At 56.2% G+C, this 18163-nt stretch overlaps 1 protein-coding gene across 5 annotated transcripts in view; it reads left to right on the top strand.

The window, feature by feature from the left end:
* Positions 1-18163, top strand: part of Plexa (plexin A) — a 380874-nt gene that overhangs the window by 164241 nt on the left and 198470 nt on the right. Inside the window, exon 1 of one of the 5 annotated variants that reach the window (XM_077685387.1) lies at positions 11316-11962. The exons of the other annotated variants lie outside the window; for them this stretch is intronic. The gene's annotated coding sequence lies outside the window, so the exon portion shown is untranslated. Of the gene's footprint in view, positions 1-11315; positions 11963-18163 lie in introns of those variants that run through there. 5 annotated transcript variants of the gene reach the window in all.

Below are 18163 nucleotides of genomic sequence, written 5' to 3'. Positions count from 1 at the left end.
CACTTCCGAGGCCTCACCCCCTCGGAAGTTAGGCCGGCCTAGCAAGAGCATCGGAAGAAGCTAGGTCGACCCCTATAGCTCCTGTGTGTGTGTGTGTTTTTGCAACTGACCGTCTAATTCACACCCTTTCAACACCCCACAGAAATTCGAGGGCGTTGCAGTGGGTCAACGCCCTTTTTGCCACACAAAAAGGGTGTAAAGCTACAAATTAGGGTGTTGGAAGCTAAGAAAAAGGGCGTAATGACTTCCCAACATCCTTATTCCACTTATACTAAGCGTGTTCTAGGCGACAAGGGTGTAAAAAAAATTTAGTGTGTATATGTAGTCTTTTTAATTTAAGAGTGAAATTGTCGTGACACGTGTCAAAGCTGAATTTGGGCTATGAGGCGCACCATGTGGAAGCGAGCGATCATTGCAGACGAGGAGGAGCAGGAGGAGGAAAGAAACGTTTATTGGAGCGGAAAATGCTTTTGTGGGCGGCCTTCCTGCTGTCGCCCGAGACACGAGGTTAACCTGCGTCTCTAGTAGGCAGCTGGTCAGCTCGCACTCCCAAGGGGGAAGGGATCGGGGGGGCGGCGGGGGGGGGGGGGGGGAAGCCGAGACAAGGTGATATGTGGTGTTGGGGGTTTTACATGGTTGGGGATATGTTGTGTAGTATTGAACAATTCTTTTTTTGCCTTTGAACATTTCTTGCGACGTGGGGAGGAGAGTAGGGGGGACGTCTTGTATTTAGCACTGCAATTATACATGCATGCATGGCCTTAATAAATCAACAGCTGAACACCTTTTTCACACCCTTTCGACAACCATACCAAAACTAAGGGTGTTGAAGTTGATCAACACCCTGTTTCTCACACAAAAAGGGTGCAGAGGTACGAACAAGGGTGTTGATATTCAAGAAAAAAGGGTGTAATGGCCTCCCAACCATACCTGCCAGGTTTCCCGAATTTTCCGGGAGACTCCCGAATTTTCATGGTTTTGTACGATTGTACGACCGAAACAAAAATCTCCCGAAAATGCACCCGTCTTCGGTTTAATCCTTTTCCCAGTATGGCCACAATGCGCCGGAGGTATACCTGACAATCCAACCCGACACCATTTGGCATCGTTATCAGTGAAGTGCTTAAAAAGTGTAGTCGGCCATGTGCAGACGGTGAGCCTGTTCGTCCCATGGTTAGTTTACTGTTTATAGAAACGCAGCGCCGCCGCAACTTTCATTTACGCACGAGCACGGCCATTCTGAAGGTTTTGCAAGTCTCCAGTGGTGTAGCTTGTTGTTAGTTTAGACGAAACAACAAAACAGTTCAGTTACTGCTGTTTTGTATTGCGCTTGCAGTATGTACTATTTCCAGGACTTTCTGAAAAGGGCGGCGTTAGCAATGGCGAACATTTAAGTGGTGTACCTTGTTGGTAGTTTGGGCGAAGAAACAGTTCATTTCTTGCTATCTTGTAAGTAAATAAAAAAATGTGTGTGAAGTTACCCATTCTGTTGTTGCATTCTGTTGTTGCCCCCCCCCCCCCCCCCCCCCCCCCCCCCCGGTAAGATCTCCCTAATGCCATCTCGGCAAATCTGGCAGGTATGCATGGAACCTTTTTAGTCAAGAAGGGCATAAAAAAGTTTATTGTGTAGCTTTCAAATGCATGTGCGCGTTGTAATCGGGCCCAAAATCAACGGAATTGTCATGCACACGAAATCCGTCAAAAATTCAACGCAATTCAAAACAATCCGTCAACGTCACGTGAGTTCATTTTGGTGCATCCATTTGTCAGTTGACGTATACCTTAGCCAGCGCAAGGTAATTTTACTTTTCGACAGCGAGGGGAACCGAAGAGCATCATGCACACTGGAAACCTGAGTGCGAGGTTGACGTAAGCGAAATGGAACCGCATTTTCATTCAAGGCTTTATTTTACAACTGAACTCCACTTTCACATCCTTTCAACACCCTACAGAAAGCCAAGGGCGTTGCAGTCGGTCAACACCCTTTTTGCCACACAAAAAGGGTGTAAAGCTACACCCTTGCCCTGAGCAGAAACGTTTTCGGGAGCTTGAAGACTCCCAAGTGGAATTTGCAAATTATGAAGATCAAGACTTCGAATGGCCAACATTTTCAACTAGTGTTCCCCGCTCCGCAGCATTCGCTGTCGCAGAGTGGCGGGCTTCATGTAAAAGGGCTTCTTCCAGGTGCTTGTTGTCGTGCAGAATTTTACGGAATACATAGGCGTCAAACTAAAATTATTTTTCAAATTTTCCTGTGCTAACTTATCTGTGCGTTATAATCGTGCAAATACGGTATTTCCGTGGCTGGTCACGTGACCAAGGGGCTAAAGGGAGCAGTAAACTTAAACAGCCGACTGCCGTCGAGCCTCAGTGGGAGGGACTGCGTGGTATCGAGGTTCCCGTGAAGTTGATGTCCATTGCGAACCCGCCTCGGGGCCACGCGGAGCGTCTGGCTCGCGCGTCGGTCGTCTCCCATGGGTCCAGGGTGCCGTGAAAATGAGCGCTTGAGCACGCGCGGCACATCGCCCCGTGCACGCCTGTGTGGTCCACTTTGCATCGCATCCGCGCGCGGATGGTGGGGGGCGTGCGGCGCTCTCCATACTGGCGCGGCGGCGACCGGAGGGACCCGAAGGCGGACGCGTACCTGTGGCAGTCCGACGCTGTGACCTGGCACGACCAGGTTGTCGTGCCGCCATTGTTATCGCAAATGTCTCCGTTACGCTCCACCCGTGGTGGTAATGGCGCAGATGATCGCCGTTTGTTGGCCCCGTGTATTTCTTTATTAGCCGGCATGTGGCTTTGCCTCTGACAGCGGGGTCCGGCATAGTGCGGTAACCTCGGGACAGGTCACCGAGTCCGGGGGGGAACTGAGCGACACCGTCTCGATGATGGAGTTCGTTAAAGATGGGGTGAAAAGCTCGTTCGAGACGCAAATGCCGCATCACAGATAGGATGCGTTGCCGTTATCGCGTGGCATGAGCGCTGTACAAAGCCTTGGCGCCGCTGGAGGCCTTGTCCTCCTAATTGTGCCTGCTCCGACCGCGTTCGTCAAAATAATGGCCCTTACGACAGCGCTCAGCGGCTGCGCCCTTCCGCCCAAGACTGGCAGAAGGGGCCGTACCGGCTCGACAAGTTCGCTGTATGTAAGTTCGGAACGAGCGGACGGAGCCGTGTTTATGTAAAGATGCGTGACGCCGTGGAGTTGAGAACTACTGGAAAGCCAGACAAATGCGCGTAAATTTCACCCAAGATGAATGCAGGCGGCCTTGAATAAATCGTTGAACTGCTAACACGGTCTTGTCGACGCACGGCCGCGGTCTCCGCAGGGATCAAACCCGCGTCCTTGAAATCGGCCCAAGGCACCAAGTTCGGCACTTGGAAAGCGGCCACTCCGCTTATAAGAGATGATGCCCGAAGGGGAAGCAGCCCGGGCCGGCTGCGTGCGCGAATGACGTATCGGCCGGGCTTGCGTCAGCGCACGGCGACACCGTCCCCGGGGGGCAGCACGCCGGACGGTGTCTCCCGTGTGTACAAATGAGGGAGGCAACGCTCGGCCCTGCTCGACCCAATCACGGCCTAGTTAGCTGGACAGTCGATTAAAGCTGGCAATTAGTCTCCACAACGTGCCGACGCCGTGCCCCCCTTTCTTTTTTTCTTCTTCAGGGATGGGCCCTGGCCTGCAGCAGAGGGGAAGGGATGAACGAAATTACGCATCTGTCCCCGAGTTCCGATCCGAAGGCAGGCTAATTAGGACCCCCGGGTCCCGGCGGCGTCAACTGCGGCCCCGGCTGCAGGAGCAGCGTGGCAGCACTTTCTAAACGCTGCGCATGCTAGGTGCGCGGCCGAGCTGGCCTCGGGGACCGCACGGCCTTCTCGCTCCCCTTGTAAACGCGGCTGCACCGCATTTCGGGCCTCGCAGAAGAGTACAACTGCCGAAAAGGCTGTTTTCGTCTTCCACGATGCTTCTCAGTGGAATGATTTGGCCTGGCAGCTGGATCTGGTTCGTTAACACGCCTCCTGTGTTGAATTATTTTTGGAGGCCTGGTATTTACCATACTGCTTCTTCTGTGGCGTGACTCTGAACTCCAAACGGCTACCGACTTCCCATAATGTGCACCGGTTGACATTGCACGTGCAGAGACATCTGGGCTACTGTTTTCGCGACGCTCGTAAAGAGTGCGTGTGATTATACGAGGCGGAAGCAAGCAAGGTTGGATGCGTGTTAAGAAGGGCAGAAAAGAAAACCCAGCCAAGAAAAGAGCCGTCTGGTATACGGCGAACAAAGCAGCGGCTAAAATCGAGCTCTGGCGAAGAGAGCGACCGAATGAGACGGCTTCTTCCGTCTCCCCCGTGTGCCTTTCATCATCACCATTAGCAGGAATCAAGTTACGAGAGCCCCCGAGTGGAACTTCATGGGAGAGGGCAGGGAAGAGGACGGGGCTGATCGCGAAAGAGGAATGGTTGAAACTGCTCGGGGAGATCGAAGCAGCAATAGACGAATGCCGGGCCGAGCCTCCTCCCCTGCCCGGCCATAACTGCAGCAGCGGCCGGCCGCGCGCTTTTATTTCACGGGGGGGACCTTTGATCTTCGCTTCTACCTCTCCTCCGCGTCCGGGGGAACGCTTTGTTTGCCTTTTGCTTCGATTGTCTCCGCCGTGCAGGAGAGCGGCCGCCTCCTGATTATTTGCCGCGCTTCATCGATTGCGCCAGGATGCACTTTTTCCCTCCCGCCTCCGAGGCCTCGTCCAAGGTGGCGGCAACCCCCTTCGAGACCCGCGATGTGTCGTTGCTCATTTTCTTCGTTCCCGCCGAGACGCGGCTCGGCTTGGAGCTCGGCCTCCTTCCTTGCTTTTCGTTTCCCGTCGTCTTTTACCGCCGGGGAAGAAGGAGTTTTGTTGTGGTTGCGCCGAGCACAAACGTCCTCGTCCCTCGGCTGCGCTTTGCTTGTTTACTTTCACGCCTCGTAGCGTTTCAACGAGGGCACCTTTTTGGGGCCGGGCTTATTCTTCGCCCTCCTTCGTGCCTTTCTTTCGTTTAGAAGTGCGTGTTTGGAACAAAGCTTCCCTCGCGGTTGGTGTGCTACGCTACCACGGCATTGCTTCTTGATTGGCCCTGTCTGTTCGCTTTTCCGCGCTTCCTTTTTCTGCCCTAGCGTTTCTCGCTGTTCCGCTTCTTGCTTCGGTGCGACAAGTGCTGGAGTAGGAGGAAGGGGAGGCGGTGGCGTTGCGGGGGATGAGTTATCGTCGCTCGCTCCTCTATCCGGCTGCCCGTGCCAGATGCGCTTTGTCTTCGCTGTGCCTGTACGATTCGGTGTCGGCTCAGTGATCAGTTGCCCCGGTCTGTCGCAGTCAATTGCTGAGCTAGCGCCGCGAGTGCGCGGTGGGGTGTAATGAGAATAACACAAAGAGAGGACATGCCTCTTGAGAAAATTCCTCTGGAATCCTGCCATTTTTCTAATTTCTCATCAATGCTTGACCCAGAATCCCTCTGTACGATCGATTGAAAACAACGCAAAATCCAAATAAATGATTGAGTTCACCATAAATTTCCGTTTGCTTGTCACGGACTGGCATATAGAGGCTGCGATGATGAAGCGTGTTAGTTTTGAAGTTGCAAAAGTGGTCTCGAGTTCAACTGTCTCAAGCACCATTCTGGGTGTCTGGGTGGGCTTCTGGGTGTCTGAAGTGGGCATTTAAGACAGCCAGGGGTACTGTTTCTGTCCCAGTTTTAAATAAAAGAAAAGGCCGGCTGAACCATTCATATGGTGGCAGATCACCTATGATGATGAATAAACCTTTATCGAAGCCCAATTAGGACTTCTTCTTCTAGGCCTCTGAGCCAGCCCCTTACTAATAAAGTTTCATCTATTGGAGGCCAGTTCGACTCCGTGTGTGGAGGCAGACCAGTGGGGAAAGTCCTTAGTCCGGGAGTCCCTGGCTTTGGCTGGCAGTCTGGGCCCGTCTCACCAGGTTAAGCTGGGAGCCGGGTTCAGAGCTGGGCAGCTGCGCCGCTCACTGTGAAGTGTAGGGGTGGGGTTTGGGAGGGAGGCCGGATTTGTGGGAGCACTCCCATACGATGTGTAAAAAGTTCGGGGCAAAACTTGCATTCGGGTGTGTGGGAGGTGGGGAAGATCAAATGCAAGGGGTATTTTGAAAGAAGGTTTGTAGTTGGCGTAGGGTGAAACTGCATCAGCCTTCGTTGGAGAGGGGTGAGGTGAAGGGAAGGTGCGATGAGAGAGCTTGTAGTGTGCGAGGTGAGTAGCGGGCGGGCATCCAGGGTGGGAGGAGGGCGGTCGTGCCCGCTTCATTGCCGGCCAATCCACAATGGCTAGGGGTCCATAGAATGTGGCACTCCTCAGCGGGGTAAGTTAAGCGTTCAGTGATGCGTAGAGCCGAAGTGGACCTTTTTGAAGATGTCGACAGGCTTCCTGATTACTGTCAGGTAGTCGCGACGAGTGGAGGTAAGGGAGAGCGCAATGGCTATCTCTTCAGCTTCAGTTTGTGTTGAGGCCCGCGTGGAGGCAGTGGCGACAATACGGTTTTGGCTGTCGACAGTGGCGACGACATAGGTCGATCGGTTGGGATATGGGGATGCGTCCACGTAAAGCGTGTCCGGAAGATGCTGGTAGTGGGTGCAGGTGTAATTGGTGCGGGTGGTGCGGCGACCGTCGTGGATGCCTGGGTGCATGGTCCGGGGTAGCGGGGTGACTTTAAGGCGAGCGCGCAGTATACGGGAGGGAGGCGTGCCAGGCGGTGAGGCTGAGTCGGGGTCGGATAGACCCGGCGAACTAAGGTACTACAGTCAGTGTGCGTAAGCTTGAGGTGTAGAAATTGCGAAGTTCGTTGAGCTTCACACAGCTCTGTCCAAGTGTTATGTATTCCCGAGCATAAGAACAAGTCAGTGGAGGTGTGAGTGGGAGGCCGAGGATAGTTTTGTACGCTTGTCTGATTAATATGCCCAGTTTCATATATTCTCCTGGTTCGTTTGGTTGTTCCGAAGTTCACGAAACAAAGCACGATCGACCGGGGCGCAGTCCAAAGGCGTGCACGAAATTTCTGCCGCGTCTTTCCGGCCGCCGGTGTGCACCTGTCCGGTGGCGGGAGCGGCTGCAGTGTCGTGTTCGGTGCCACACTCTTCTGTCCTCGCGCTCCCGCGTCGACTGCACCGGGCATCTCTCCCTCTGCGCAGCTCTGTAGAGTATGCATAGTCATCTAAATAATTTTTTAGGCTAGGCGAAAAGTAGATAGGGCACGAGGAATTCAAATTACAAGCTTATTCCTCGAGTGATATTCGACTAAAGTGTGCTACGTCAGAAAGCTGGCGAAAGCAGCTTTCTTTCTGCCTGCCATCAAGGAATTCGGTTACTGAACGTTAAGCCACTGCTTCGAATTCTTGGTGGCGCACGAGAAAATGACTGGCACTGCGTTTCGGACGCGCTCCTCTGGCATGCCCGCTTCACTGGCGGTGGATTGCAGCGGGGTCAGGGCTGGCGACGGCGGTCAGTCGATGCGGCTACGCGGTGCGCTTGCGCCGGGGCTCAAGCTCGACCGTGTACAGATCGGCGTTCGACTGTGCGCGCGCGCGTAAATAAACTAGTGGTGTTCCTTTCTGGCGCCTCTTATTAATGAGTGCGGACGGCCCGCTGCAGCAGAGCGCAATTGATGGCGGCCGGAAGCGGGCTCTCAAAAAGCAGCGCCATTACGCTTTTATGGCCGCTCTCCGTGTCGCGAGCCAATCTAATGAAGGGCCGGCCGTCGATCCCGCTGCTTGCTGCAGCAGGGCGGCTGAGTGGCCCCCGCTTTCCGCGCTTGCATGTACCGGCCATTGCTAATTCACGAAGGGCATTCGTTCTCCGGCGCCTGATGTCGGGAGGAGGAATTTGCTGCAGCCTCGCGTAAAGGAGAGAGTAAATGCCGAGCGAGACTTGTGCGAGGTAGCGTCGCTGCGACGCCGTGGGTCGCAATAAATATGTCGTTGCGTCGTTCAGAATGCCTGACTCGAAAGATGGTACGGCTGAGTTCTGGGCATGTTTCGTTCTCGTTTCTTTGTGTGGGATCTGAGCTTTACCGCCCCCTTCCTCCTTCTCCTTCTCGCATTACTTTTTTTTTTTTTCATATATATCTCTATTCACTCTTTCGGCGTCATCGCGAAAAAAGCGAACGGAGTCGAACGTGCGCACGACTGGTGTTGCCTTCCTCGTCGGCGCAAAAATTCGCTTTTGCATTACGGGCGTCCAGTGAGGCTGCTAGGGGTGCAGTGCCAAGCACCGTCACGGTACGGGAAGAGTGCTAAGAAGGGGCAAGACTCGCGCGCTGCCTCGATCCGAGTGGCAGCGCAGGTGGCCGACCTGTCCGTCCGGAGCACGCGGACGGAGGCCGGCACCCAGAGGGTCTCCTCCTCCCCATCGGGTTTGGCGCGGACGGGCTCAAGGCAAACGGGTCTTCCGTATGCAGAGAGCCGCCTTTCTGTCTGCCCTCGGTCGCGCTGCTGCTGCCGCATTCTTGGGCCATTGCGGCACGTCGGCCGAATCCCGCCTGGCGCCCGCGTGCCGTCGGCACTTTCTTTCACCCTCCCGCGGAGAGCGGAGGGAAACCGTCGCTGAAGTTTTGCACCTTGCCCGCCCTGTACGGGACCAGCATGTCGTCGGCGACTTTTCGGTATGGCCATAGTGTACGGCACTCGAGTGCGAGTGGTTCAATGCAACCGAATTTGACAAGGGTTCCTATAGCTCTACACCGCTGCCAGAGGCGCGGCCAGTTACCGCCAAATATTGACGAACGGCGGTGTTCGATACTGGGGGACACATATGCCGCGCATCCATGTTGTTGCGTTTGTGCCGAAGCGCTTGTTTTTTTCCCCAACGCGTGACATTTCCTCAATACTGGGAGCATTGGTTGTCAAGGAATTCAATGTCTGCATCCGTCTAGTGTTCAGGACCGTGCTCGCTAGCGGAATCGTATTGCTTGCTGCTGCAGGTGCAGCGGGGTGAGAAGCCGGACACTGATCCGGGCAAGTTATAGGCAGCTAAGTATTAGAAAGGAATACAATTATCTCGTGCAAATTGCCGATATCAAACCATGAAAGGCACGTACGAAGTGGTACTGGTAACAGGTGAAATGCGTACGAGGAGCGTTCTCAAGTATAGAGCCTTTCGCCAAGACGAAATGTACGCAGGCAATGCGCGCACTTCTCTCGCCAAGTGACGGGTGTAGCATGCGGAGCTATCGCCAGCCGTCCCGCTTGCTCCCATCGAGGCACGTGCGAAGATTTCGCGAAAGGTGTCGCTAGTCGTCCCACTCTTTCAATTATCATCTTGGCGCAAGGCGTCTTGTGGCTTTGGCCAAGCAAGAACATTGCTGGTAAACGTTTTAACTCCAGATCTGTTTAAGCTTTTAGTTTCTTCGTGGAGCGTCACCAGAAAACTCAGCCCATCTGAGTGAGCGTGAGCGTGCGCCTCGTGAGGAGCGTAGCGTCGGCCAGCTCGACCTTCGGGAACACGTGGCGCAATCTCTCGCGTGCTCTTCTGCTCGCTAGTTCGCGTGCGTTTGCGCCTGAAGTGGGGAGCACAGACACGCTACAGACGCCGAGTTCGCGAAGCCGGTTGCTGCGCGTTCTAGCGCGTGCTAACGCGGTCCACTTTGGGAGAGGTGTGAAAGCCTGCGGACAAAGCGATCCGAGCCTGATGGAGAACTTTCAGCGGCAAGTTCAGAAATCCATGCGAGGTGCAACAGCCGGGCCTTGGACGTCTCCAGCCTTGCATATGGCACCACTAGTGCAAGCTGCGTCCATTAAAGCTGCGCCAATTTTGTCTCTTTCACTTTTCATCGTCATCATCACTTTTCATGACGGTGACTCCGGGGTTGACTTCTGCCACATTCGTTCTAAGAAAACTCTCTGCGTGTTTGTGTGCGGTTGCGTCATAAGATTCAGTTGTGGTGGATGTTCGGCGTGTCTGTTTTATTCAGGATGTCTTCAAGCAGCGAGGCAGCAGGTAGAAACGGGCGCTTAAAAAGCGGGTTGCAGCACCACCAAAGCAGGGTTCTTTGGGCTTGCAAGGCGGCCAGTGACAAATGGAAGCGAAAGCTTACTTTTTTTATTATTATTATTTTCATGGAAGGGCCTCGATTCGAAGGCCCCGCGGCCGCATCCTATACACCTCCACGCAGTGCACTCTAAACTGGTGCCCCGAGAAGACGCTGCATCCACTTCGCGAGCCTCAAATATTTATGGCAAGCTTTTAACGGGGGCTTTATGCTTTCTTGCAGCTTGCCCGATTTTATTTTGTTGGTTTCCCTGGCGTTGCTTTTCGGACGTCGTGACGGCGTGCACCTTTGTGTGTTGTGGCTTTCCTGCAGCCAGCCGCGAGCGGCGTGTGTGGCGTGCGGTGTGCTGCAGGCCACGAAAGCGGGGCTGCTAATCGATGAACGCTCATCGGATGCGCCGCTGGCACGCGTGGCACAGTGTTTCGAATTTGGCGCCTTACGACGAAAGCGACCGGCCGAAGAAGAGGCGCGAAATGCCTGCGCTTGTCACTTCTTTTCCTTCGCTGTCTAATGGTGTTCCTGTCCCGCGGCGCCGGTCCCCAGGTAGCGGGCCCTTTAGGCATGGCTTTCAAATCCAAGTGAAACAGACGCCTTTTCATTTTGTGCTTTTCTTGTTGGGTGCCCGAGCTTTCCGATTCCCCGAGCCTACTTTGTTTCGCCTTGTTTCGACTTCCGCACTGCTCGCTTCTTGCTCCTCGTCCCCTGCCTCGTGTATTCCAAATCGAGCGTTGACTGCGGAGCGGACGGAGGGGGCTTGTAGGCGGGAATCCGAGCTCACTCGCTCGCTGTCATTTATTCATTGCGCACACATCCCCGGGGGCGAATCAAAGTCGACGGATTCCGCCCCGTAGGGCGCAGTCTGGGAAGTTAATTATTGATCATGCGTCCGAACATTCGGTCGGCCGCTATTGCCTCCGAAGCGGCTCTGGCTGCCCCGTTGCTGTGGGAGGAGCGGTGCTGGGGCTGAATAATGAAGCGTCTTAGAGCGGCGTCTCCATAAAGGCTGCTGGCCCCCCCGGTCGCGGTGCTACCCCTCGGAGAGCGGCGGCACGGCCGGCTCGTAACAATAGACGCGGCAGACGGCCGTAATTAGGAATTCAGCGGCGGGAGTAACGGGGTTGCAGCGATGTCTTCCACTCGGGTACGCGCGGGCCCCGGCGGATGGCGCCACCGACGTAGAGTCGTCTTCCTCTCTCTCCTTGGTACCGGCATGCTCCGCGCCGACCCTCCTCCTCCTCGCAAGGCCGCCTTCTGGCAGTCGTTCCGCCGCAAAGGAGCGGTGTCGGTTGTGGTGCGGTGCTGTTCCTCGCTTAGTGTCTGTGGCTGTTCCCAGCTCCCGGCCAGCCCACTGGGGATTGTGATGGGCCCATTCCTTGGTGGTGGTGTCAGCGCGGCCACACTGTGAGCACGGTTTCGGCTCTGATTGGCGGTGCTGTTGGTGTTGTGTGCGGGACTGCGATCGGCGGATTTGTTGTGCATCCTCGGCTCTGTTTCGGAGGCCCGTGTTCGGATTACCGGTGTGCCTGTGCCGTGGTTGGGTGAGCTCGGGCTGGCTGTGTGGCGCCGTTAGGGCGACTGCTGACGGCGAGCAGCAGTCTTCAGTGAACAGGTGCATACCAGCGATCCCTGGCGATCGGAGGTCTCTGCTGCAGCCGCCGCCGTCCGAGCGGCCCCCCTCTCCCCGCAGCTCGGCCCGCCGCGACCCCGTAGCAAAACCAGCTCGCGGCGAACACTGACCTTGCCACGGCTTCGTGGTCCGCGCGCGCCGGCGGGCCGCCACTCGGCGTTGTTCCGCGTTGACCCAGGAATACGTGTCTGCTCCTTCCTTGGCTGTGTTCCGCTGACGCTGTGTCCCCTCTCGACCGGGCTGGATTAGACAGTTTCCCCCGGCGTTCACTGGGACTTGCAGAGGCCGTCTGGTAAGATACGTTTCGTTGTGCCAGCCCTTTGTCTGGCTCAGTCGGGCAGCATGCATTTCCCTGCGGTGCCCGTGCCAAGAACTTCCCTTATGTGCGTCAATGGGGTTCGCTGGTGACGGATCTTGCTAGTTGGGTTTGTTTTAGGCGCTGACACAACAACTGTACTGTCTGAGCATGTGAGCAACGGTTCTGATGCGCATTAAAGGCGTACGTCCCATGGGGATCGCTCGTGACAGATCTTGCTGCTACCCGCTTGTTTCGGATTCCAGGGCGTGGGTAACTCGCATTGAAATCAGTAATTTCGTATCGGTGCGCACGGGATATCGCAGCGCGCCTTTTGTCATTTAGCCGGGCCACTCCTTACTCGCATCATGTAACATAACTCACTAATTCTGTACTCGGATTTTTTCTGTGCGATTGGGTAACGCGTTGGGGAAGCTGGGTCGAGATGTTGGGGGTTGTGTCAGACCATTTACGTGGCCGACCGTTAGCCCGTTTCGTCGTTTCTGTCGGCAAACAACGACTTCGTGACGGCAAAATATTTTGGTAGTTCCATGATGCTTTCGCAGCCGACGGGGAGGAGCCTAGCCATTGTGAGTTAATTGCCTTGCATTAATTATCGCTTTCGCAGGCGATACGTGTCATATCAAAGTTCACGCGTCGCCCCCTGACAGAATGAGCGTATGACCATCGTCAGGGCAAAATATTTCGCGAACTGTTCTGCCGTGGCCTGCCACGTTCCAGCCCTTTTCTCTGGCCAGGGGAGGAGGACGCACGCTGCTTTCTTGTCCGCGCCAGCCCGGTTGTGCCACCTCAGTTTGTCTCCGTCACGGCCGGCTAAGGTCGGGGGAGTGCATCATTATCTGGACATCTCTGGCTTTCGCCCCTCGTCGGATGCGTGACTGGGTGTGTCGTTTATCTAGGCGCCGTGACGGGCCTGAAGGCAGCGGACCGTGTATACTGAGCCTCGCTTTCTTTCACGCTGCGCAAGATCCGAGCGGACGACGGCCGGCTCTTCTTGCCATTTCACGCCGGTGTTCTTGTGCTCCTTCAGTTTCTCACCCTCTGCTGCGACCGCGTAAATGCCGTTCAGTCATGAAGCCAGTGGGCAGACGCGGGGTGGCAGTGCTTGTCGCTTGATGTCCCTCTTAATCCAGGCTGTGCAGAGCTGTGCTCGCGTGACTCCTTAATGCCGCTTCTGAAGATTCGATTCTTGCTGCAGTAGCCCCGACATCACAGCGGCCGCAGTAGCGGAACAGCAATAGCTGGCGGGTGGCCATTCTTCGCCTTATCTGCTGGACATGACTTCAGACACACACGAAAAACTTCACCCCCCTCCATAGCAGATCTTCTATCTGCGCTTACTGATTTCTAATGGTGCTGTTACAACGGGAAGGCGACTCCGAACCGGGCTCTGTCGCCTACGTCATGCGTGTGGCAGCGTGGCGGTGAGCGGCCAGCAAAGGTTTGCTGCCTTGGAGATGACGACGAGAAGCTGGAAACAAACTTAACTGGTTTACTGTATGTCGAAAGATGAGCCGAAGCAATAAAGGAACAATACACTGCCGGGCGAGGTTACGGTATAGTACTCAAGCAGCGCGACAGCATGGATCCATCGAGAGGGCGGGTTTTGTACACAATAGCCGTAACGGCTGCGCGGTTTTCGCAGTGCTTCTGAGCACACGGCCCGAAAATATTACCGACGCAGACACACCGCTCTTTGCATGGTTCGTGGAGAGCCGGCAGTAGTGGAAGGCCGCCTAGACTGAGTAGTGGCGGTTGTTGAGTCTGAGAGAGGGGGGAGAGGAGATCTCGGCGGCAGCGCGCGCTTCGTCGGGACATGTCTCTTCATGAAGATCCGTTGGCAGCCGCCGAGGTTGAGTTACTGACAGCGTGGCGCCGCGCTACCGGTGCAGATGAGGAGGGCAGGCTCTGCCACAAGGCAGACGAGCACTGCACGAACCTTGCAACACGCGCGATGAGAATAGCGGCATGCTGAATCTAACAGTGCCGAGTCTTAACTGTCCTGTATTCGTGGTATACGGGAAAGTTGGCGTTGGCTTCAGAGGCGCGTTGACACTTGTGGGTTTTATCAACGTCTGCGTATCTCTGCTATGGCACGACATGCGCGCAGCGGCGTTCGTGCGACGTCTTCGGGGTCGTCTCCCACCGGAGGCTGCAGGGAGCAGTGGCGGCACTGTTCTTCACACCCGAGTGTTCTTGCCGGCCCCACTGTTTTCTGAAACCATTGTACTGTTGCGTTTTGAGCAGCGCACATCTTGCCTGCTTTGTTCCATCGACGCTGAACAACCAGCATGGTAGACCGTTGTGCGTTGTGTCGGCTCATCCCTCCGGGATTTAATGGTCCCCTTCTACTTCGCACTGTCCCCGGACGCTGTTGTTCCGTTAATGAGCCGCGCCTTCGCTCCGCCGTAGCTCACGCAGGCCGTGCGCGTTGTCTCGTCCGTGCGACCCCGTTAGGTTCGGACCGCCTCGTTTTGTGCCTGGCCCTGCAAACCGGGACAGGCGTTCACGGCAGAGCGACGAGGCCGGAAGACCTCAGCTCGGCCCCTCCGTCCAGGACGCGTCTCTTCGATGTTTAGCAGACGTTCATCTTCGCCCAGTTCACGTGGGTCGATTTGCGCCACGCGTTTTTCTGTAAGCCTGCGGCGGCTGAAGGAAGGACCGGCTGCTTGCAGCAAGCAGTACGTCAGCTGGGTGGTGGTGGTGTTGCCGGGACGCGTCCTCGGCAGCCCCGCTGTCGGGAGGAAGCCCTTTCTGGCGCACCGCCGAAAGGAGGCTTTTGTCTCTGCGCGCCAAGGGAGGTGCTACGCCTGAAGACCCTCCATTGCGGCGGTGGAGCGCCGTCAGGCACGCCTTGAACACCAACGTTCCTCAGATGTTGCGCATCGTTTGTGCCTTCCTTGTCGCCAGACTGGTAGAGCGTAGCAGAGGGATGTGCGAGAGCCGGGCAGGCGACGATGTAGCGTCAGATGTTGTTTTGCAATGGAAGCTGACGTCCGTGCCGCCCATCTGCACATCCCCACGCATAGCTGGGCAAGATTTTAGGTAAACGGGATGTGGAAGAAGGTCTTCTCTGCTAGGGGCGTGTCGCATATCGATTTTATTTTCTCTCATGCATTTATTTGCCTGTTTGAGAAAGCGTGCAGTTTCGCCTAGCGTTCGCTACTGTAAGTAGGGTTCCAGTTGCGTAATGGTTCTTAAGAGGCGCTTTAATGGTCTTCATCGCCTTGCTCTCCTTCATTTTTTGTTGCAGCAAGATAACAAGCGCTGCCAATTTCTGTAGAAAACTGCTTTTTTTTTATTGCCAAGCATTGTTTGGTTACTGTACCGCTGCGGGCGGGGTATCTCCTGCGTCGAGCCAGCTATCACAGCTGCCGGTGGCGTAAGGATTCCTGTCCTAGGGGTTACTTGCCTGTGGATGCTTGCGCGGTAATAACGAGTGGTTCTCCCAGTCCATAGGAGGGTTTACATTTAAACCCTTAATTGGAGGAGAGTTACGTTATGGTACCTGCTGCAGTGCCGGTACCGTCGGCGCGGTGACCGACCCAGGTGGCTGCGTGATCAGAATTGCCGAAACTGGCCGCGCACGCGCATATTCACCGACAACGTATCGGGGCGACCGGCTGTAGCAATGCTGGCTGTGCGCAGTCTTGCTCTGATCGGCAGCAAGCCTGGGCCGTCCAAGTTCAACGGGGGGTTTTCGGCGCACGCCCCAGGAACAAGTGGCCCCGCTCGGCATTTCGCTTGCCACAGCACGTCGTAACTGCGTTTTGTAGTAGGTAGCGTAACAGCATCGATCGGGCCTGGCTCCCAACGCGAAGGCGGCCAGTTTCCGATCGACCAGGCGTGCACGGGCGTACGCGAAAGAAAACTTGTTGCACACAAAAGAACAGTGGGGGCCGCATGACTCATCGGCGGCCGGTGGGACAAGTACGGAAAGGAGAGGCTTTGAAGGGGAGTGAAAGAGAGCGAAAAACAGTGCTGCATTGTTCGTGCTTCGTGCGGGCGACCTTGAATTGTTAGTCCCTTTGGTTACCCCGCTGTCCTCCTTGGCGAGTGCGCTGGCAGTGACTGTGTGCGTTCAACAGATTTCCCCCGCAGTGCGGGCATGTCGGCCAGTTTGCTTTAGATCGCCTTCAGGCGGTTCGGCGGGCGAAGGCAGTTAGTTGTGTTTGCGACTGGCGGGGCCCTCCGTCGGCTTCAAAGCAAGGTCGTTGCGTAGTAAGGCACACGTTGCACGTGCCGATTCGTTGCTTTTCTGCGGCGTAGTGCGTGATGTCTCTTTCCTTTCGCCCTGTCCTTATTGACTGCCCAGGACCCAGCAGACGGGCCGTCATGGCCGCCATCCTCACTTTGCGCTCTCTTTGCGGGTAAGCCTTTCTTTTTCTCTTTCTAACTTGCGTCGCCCGCTCGGGAAAGTCGTGGGAAATCGCCTCTCGGAGGGCGGCACCCTGGCGAGGTGGCCGCTTCGTCTGGGCGAAGAATGTCCCCCGCCTTGGCAACAACCGCTCGTTGCACGCCCATTCTTCCGCCCGGTCTGCTTTGTCTGCCGCCTTCCTGGGGCCCTTCTTTGTACGGGCCTGAAACGCTCAGGCCTCGGGCAGCCCGGCCAGCCGAGCCGCCGACCCTCTCGTTTTTTCTGCTCTCCTAGGAGTCGGTCGCTCTTGTTAAACGGGCCGTTGGAATGCGGGGCCCCGTACCTACTCCGCTATATTCGCATTGTTGGCGAGTTTCTGGCTAGCGGGTCGCACCTCGAAGGAGCGGGCGCCGATTCCTGCTCCCGTGTTTGCTCGACGAAGCTCGTTGCTATTATTTTTAGTTCGTGGCTAAAGTACCAGCGCGCACAGACGGAAGAGAAAGAAAGAGAAGGCGGGACGGGCGCTGTCTTTTCGTTCTTTGTCTTCCGTCTGTGCGCGCTGGTACTTTAGCCACGAACCAGCACCAACTCGCCTAGTTGTCCGTTCTGTTGTACCATTTTTAGTTCCAGCGCTCTCCACGGAGGCCTGGCTTTTGTTCGCTTCGTTCGACTTGGCAGTTTCGGCGCTTCCCCCTGTGGTTGAGGGTCTCTGCAGGCTTCGTCCCCCGAGGGCTTTTTCCTTCTTCTTTCCCAAGACAACCCATGTTCGAACGAAGCGCTTCTGCGTGGCTGTGCTGCCGCAGCAGTCCAAGAGAGGGCTTGAGGTGCAGTTCGGCCTGCCGTTGTTCGTGGTGCGCAACTTTTGTTGCGCAAGTTGGGCGCTTTGTGTTTTCTTCCCTCTTCGGCGCTGCTACCCGTGGCTGCCTTCTGTGCGTGCAAACCTCGGCGTTGATGTCGGCCTGCCTACTTGATTTCGCGTTTCCAGTGCCACGTCGAACGCGGCGTCGTCGTCGCTCGTGAGGAGTAGTTTTTCATCTCGCCGGGCCGCTGACAGGCGCGCTTCCCACGGCCCTTGCGCCGCGCACCTGCAGCTCCAACGCCGGAATATAGGAGCGCCCACTTGCAGAGTCCTCGCAGGAAAGCCACCGAGTGGCCAGCGGTCTGTGGGCGGTGCCTTGGCATAGGAAAACTTGCGTGGGCGTCCGCCTCGTCGTCTCGGCACTTCCTCTTTCGGGGCCATCGATAATGGCCGCCCCTCGCGCTGCACTTCCGCGGAGCGACGTCTGCTACGCACGATGATCTCGCTGCATTTGTTCTCCAGCCTCAATGTGTTCAGGTTACTCAGGGCTTCGTGGCAGAGTTCAAGTTGCACGGCAGCGTTTCGTGGCAGAGCCGGCACCGCTTGGTATTCTAGAAGCGCTGTTCGGGTGCATTTTGTACGCGGGCCCTGGTTTGTGTGGCTCTTCTGCTCGGGTGCGTGGGACTGCGTGAACGCGTGGCCCTTCTGGGCATAATTTGTGCCTGCAACCGCGTCTCCCGCGCGGGAGGCGGTGCGGGCAACGATCGGCGCGTCCTTCCGGTTCGGGGGAAACAGTGAAGCGAAATGCTCGCATGCTTCACTTCACGGGCCATCGGTAACGGTGAGCCGGTGCGGACAGTCGTCCACCGTCAAATTCCTTGTGTGTTTGCACGTGGCCTCGGCTCCCCAGGGGCGTCCCCGCTATCTCGGCTTGCCCCGCTGACGGGCCAGCTGTTGAGGGAAGCGTGTACATGCGTTTTATTCCTTCCCCCTGCAACACGCTAGCGGGCGGCCCGGTCCG

Source organism: Haemaphysalis longicornis, unplaced genomic scaffold (genome assembly GCF_048455015.1).
Source record: "Haemaphysalis longicornis isolate Haplotype H1 unplaced genomic scaffold, Haemaphysalis longicornis Haplotype H1 scaffold_9, whole genome shotgun sequence".
Classification (NCBI taxonomy): Eukaryota; Metazoa; Arthropoda; class Arachnida; order Ixodida; family Ixodidae; genus Haemaphysalis; species Haemaphysalis longicornis.
The sequence above is the reverse complement of the archived record's forward strand: the minus strand, read 5'-3'. Positions and strand labels throughout refer to the sequence as shown.